Source organism: Pistacia vera, unplaced genomic scaffold, assembly GCF_008641045.1.
Source record: "Pistacia vera cultivar Batoury unplaced genomic scaffold, PisVer_v2 Contig1342, whole genome shotgun sequence".
NCBI lineage: Eukaryota > Viridiplantae > Streptophyta > Magnoliopsida > Sapindales > Anacardiaceae > Pistacia > Pistacia vera.
The window spans coordinates 228,760-234,177 of NW_022195405.1; positions in this window are offsets into that span (position 1 = coordinate 228,760).

Sequence of the window (5,418 nt, forward strand, 5' to 3'; positions counted from 1 at the left end):
CAGCGCAACATGTATTATAATTCAAATATGCAGATTAAATCATGAGTAAATAGAGAAATAAACACCTATGGAAAGAGACATAAGATTTTTCATAAAGGCTTCTTCACGAAGAATTATGGATTAAAAAGACAAAAAAATTAAGGAATACTGCAGAAGCAACATCAAAACGGGAATATAAATGTAACAAATTGGTGTTAAGCATAACTCTAATTTTCTTTAAAAAAAAATGATTTAAGCATTGTATTCGCACCAATTACATACAAGCCATTTGCAATCAGATTATAAAATCAAGATCATCCAACAAAAGAGAATAACAGTACTGATGTCACAAGAATCCAACAAGTACTGACACCAGCTCTTGGCATATTTACACTGCATCATTATGAAATGTTTTCAGAAATAGTATTGCACACTAGAATAGCATTTTCATATTCCCACCAACATACTATGGTATATAACATAGAAACCTAGATACATACATGATTAACAAAGAATTGCCTTGATGTTTAATTTCCACGTGTGCCAACATAATGAGTATTAAACTACTAGTCAAGACATTCAGATTTATTTTTGTAAAGCAGAGGATTACCAAAATTTTCAAGCTTCGAGAGCCACTTCATCATCAGCATCCTTGTTGACTTGTAACATGTATTCAATCACATTCCTTAGATGTGGCTGAAATAGTGCACGTCATCATCAATAACAAAAGGAGAAAGGTGAATCACATAAAAAAAGACAACAAACAATACAAAATAATGATATAGAAACAAAGAAATCGCAATAAAGGGTCTATTCAAACCCTTCAGCCAGACTGGAATACAAGAGATGAAATAAAAGTGCATAACATCCAACCAAAATAAGACCAAAAAGAAATATATGTAATGAAAAAGAAAACATGTGATACTAAAATAAAACAAGCAAGAAACCCAACTCCAAGAAAGATGGACGGACTTCAATTAGTTGAACAAATGTTGCACAAACCTATTAAGTTGATATAGACAACAAACAAATGAGATCGCAGCCAAGCTTATAAACTACTTAAATTTCAATAAGTCATCACTAGATCATAAAACGATAAGATTATAGTCTATTTACAACCTCACTTCAAGAACCATAATGTTATTGGTCAAGATTAGCAAATGTCCAGTTCCCTTTGTCTGAGTTGTCAACTACTTCAGCATTAATGGGTTAAGCAAATGCATTCGGGGTCTTGCTGCCCGGTCAGCAGGCGGGGCCTCGCTCCCTGGTGAGTGGGTGGAGGCCCTGCTCCCTGGTGAACGGGCGGTTTGAGTAAAGGTGGAAAAGTAACCCGCCCGGCCCGGCCCGTGGCGGGTTACATGCTTTGGCGGGCTGGGCTTAACCCGCCCGCCAACAAAGGCGGGCCGGGTTAGGCCCGCCAATTTAGGGAGAGTGGCTGGCCCAGCCCGGCCCGCTAGCCCTAACCCGCCGGGTTAGGCACGGTCCGGGCCGGGTTAGCCCGATTTTCTTTTTTTTTTTGTGTTTTTTTATTTTTTTTGTTTTTTTAATTTAACTTTTCAAATATCAATAATTCAATTCAATTCATTTTTTTTTTTTTGTTAACATTTCAAATATTAATTCAATTTTAATACAATAAAATTGTAATATAAGAAAAATTAGACTTATTCATTTATCAAAAAATAAAATAAGAAATTACAACAATTATTGCCTCGTTAAAAACCTCACCAAGAAAAACCCAATGGGAGAAAAACTTGGTAAAGAAAAAAGAGTGCAATAATTGACAATTAATTTACAAATTACATTTTACAAAACAACTAAATTGGGGGTGGTTCACTAGGACCTCCCTCATCTGTATCATCTATATTACAAAATTGAAATGATTCTACTAAAGCATTGTCGATAACCTCGTATTGATCTTGATGGCGCGATCGTTCCCAATCTCGAAGACATGTGAGGACTTCAATCATTTTTGGAGCAAGTTTAGTCCTCCTTTCATTTAAAATCCTTCCACTTGCACTAAATGTTTGTTCGGATGAGACGGTTGAGACAGGAACAGCGAAAACATCCAAGGCAAGTCTTGATAATACCGGAAAAATACATTTTCTGGCTCTCCAATACTCTAAGAGATCAAAGTGACCTGTTGAAAACATTTCGGGGGTTGCCAAATATTGTTGAAGTTCATTACTCTGCGACTCCATGGAGGACAGCATATTAGTTGTTGTTGTTGTTGGTGGTGGTGCTTCTGAAGAGGAGGCTGTGCTTCGGACTCGGGTCCTCTTCGGCCTATTCAGTGCATTCCAAGAGAATAAGTCTTCATTTGTTTCTTCTGCTACAGCTTCTCTGGATATTTCGCCTCTTTGCGACTGCGGGTTCCCATACCTGTTTTCATATTGGAAATATACTTCGAAAAGACTATTTTTTACCTCTCCTATTTGATTGATATATGATTCGTTTTGTAAATTTTCACTTAAATTGTCAAGACCATTTTCTAAACGTGCTAATTTAATTCTAGGATCAAATATAGCACCTAAACAATAAAGAAAAGGAACGGGTTTCCAATATTTCAAAAAAAAATTTTCCATTGCCTTTATTGGTGCATGTAAAATTTCATTGTCTTTGTTTTTTGTAAATAACTCGGAAATTTTTATAATTGCATGTATTACCAATGGACTAGTAGGATAATACACACCAGAAAGTTGTAAAGTGGCTTGGTAAAAACATTTGAGAAAAGAATGAAATACTTTAGCTATCTTCCAATCATTTTCTACCAAATGATGAGGACCTCTATTATTTGCTACAAAATAACTAATTATATTAGCATAAGGTAAACATGAATCAAGCATTAAATAAGTACTATTCCATCTAACAGGCATATCTAATGCAAAAGTTCTAGGAGACATATTTGATTTTATACAAGCTTCTTGAAATTCAGCATTTCTTTTATTACTACCAGTAATCCAAGCTAAAGATTCCCTAATTCTATCAATATTTTGTTTAATTGTTTTCATACCACTTTTCACAATTAAATTAATAACATGACATGCACAACGTTGGTGAAAAAACTTCAAATTGTTATATAAAAGATAATTATTTTGAAAAAATTCTATAGCTTTACTATTAGAACTTGCATTATCTAAAGTTAAACTTATCACTTTATCAATAATATCATAATCTTCTAAAACTTCAATAATTTTATTATAGATTTCTAAACCACTATGATCCACATCCATTAATCTAAATCCTAATAAAGATTTATTTAATTTAAATTCATTATCAAAATAATGACTAGTCACACAAATATAATCTTGTTTAGCTCTACCACTCCAAATATCAGCAGTTAAAGCCACACTAATATGACAAGTATGAAATTTATTTTTTAATTCTAATTTCATTTTTTTAAACAATTTTATTAAATCATTTCTAGTTGCAGTTTTAGAATAACTTTTAAATCCTGGAAAAAATGAATTTTGAACAAATCTTTCAAAATATTTATCTTCTGCCATATTAATAGGTTGATCAGATGCAGCAATATATAAAGCTAACTGTTCCCTATATACATCAGAATTATAACGCCAAGTAGTACCCATATTAGTTATTTGAGTTTGATTGCTTTCTCTATTTCCATGTTGATTAATATGTTTATTAGCATGCCTTTTTAAAGTACTAGTACCATTACCTGAATCAGCTTTATAAACATTTGCACAATATTTGCATCTTGCTTTCTTGACTTGAACGCCATTTTCTGTCTCGTAAAACTTGTCGAAATGCGCCCAAACGTCTGATGTGTGTCTGTTTTCGCTTTCGACGGCAGTTGATGATCCCGCCTCAGCTTGAGATGAAGTTGGACGAGGACGACGATTACGAGGACGACTTCTAGAACCACCGGGCGCTGTTGGAATCGACGGCATATTTTGAGGTGTATCGGATTCTGAGACTGGGATTGGGACAGCGGGACTATTTGAATCTCCTGCATTCATAGTAAAATCAGCGGGACTAGGACTAGGATAATAGTTTTCTTCCTCATTGAAATTGATGGGAGAGAAATATCTATCCATTGTAGACTTGTAGTTGAAAAAAAAAAAGATGTAGAAGAAATAAAAATTAAAGAAAGAGATTTGGAATATGGAAATTGGAAATATGAATTGAAAATTGCAAAACCTAATAAAAATTAAAATAAGAGCAAATTGATAACAAAAATATTAAGAGAATAAATGAATAATTGAGACTTGAGAGTTGAGAGAATAGAGATTAGAATAGAGAATATGAGAAAATGAGAGAATTTGAGTTGTGAGAAAAATATGAGAGTTTAAGGCCAATTTATAGAAAAAAAATAGGGAAAGAAAATGACGAAAAAGACCCCTCCAACGGCTATAAAACGGCTATATTTCAAGGGTAAAAGTGTAATTGAAAAAAATAAAAAAGATTTACAATTTTTTTTTTTTTTGGGCCAACCCGGCGGGTTGGCCGTTGGCAACAGCCAACCCGCCAGCAACCTGCCAGGTTGCGGGCCTCTTGCAAAGAGGACAAATTAGCAACCGGCGGGCCGCCGGGTTACCATTGTGCAACCCGGCCCTCCCGGGGGTTGCTGGCGGGTTGGGCTCAACCCGGCCGGCCATTAAGGCGGGCCGGTTTGAGCCCTCTTTTTTACGGGCCGGGTTAGGGTTGGCCCGCCTAACCCGGCCCATTTTTTCCACCTCTAGGTTTGAGCCTTTTCCATGTATAACCGCTATAGGATTTATTTAAGTCATTAATTCCTAGTTGGGTTTGGACTTAGGAATATGAATCCTTGTAAACCTATGTTTTGTCACTTTAAACCTAGTATATGAACATATTTTTCTCTTGTTATGAGGGTGATAGCAATCATAGGGCAATTCATTCATTGTAAATGAGAGAGGTTAGGAAGTATTGCAATAATATTGACTCGGCTGAACGTAGCCCATATTGGGTGAATCAGGGTAAATCGTGCGTGTTATTTTCTCTATGTTTATTGTCTGTGATTTGTTTTATTGTTATCTTATTCGTTCTACTGTCTCTATTTCGTTCACCCTTGAGATATATGTTATCATATAATCCATTCAAGAAAAACACCATGACTAGATAGCTAAGACTTCATGGCCAGAAACAGTTTTGTTATGCCTAAAAAATTAGGGCTGACATTAGCCTATGTCAGCGAGTACCAATCAGAGTTTAGGAAGGCTTTGCGCAGCCTAGGAGCTGCCGCGTCGCTCCATGACAGAAAGAATATGGTTGTCATCAATTTGGCAGATTCAAGTTTTGTCTATGAGTGATTGAGGGCAGCACACTTATCCCAGCCTCGGGTAATTTGAGGATATTTCCTAAGTTATCAGTCAAATGGGAGGCAAGGAAGGACTTACACGACACCTACCCACTTGCAGATTTGTGATCATTATATTGAATTCCTCTATTATAAATAGAGGA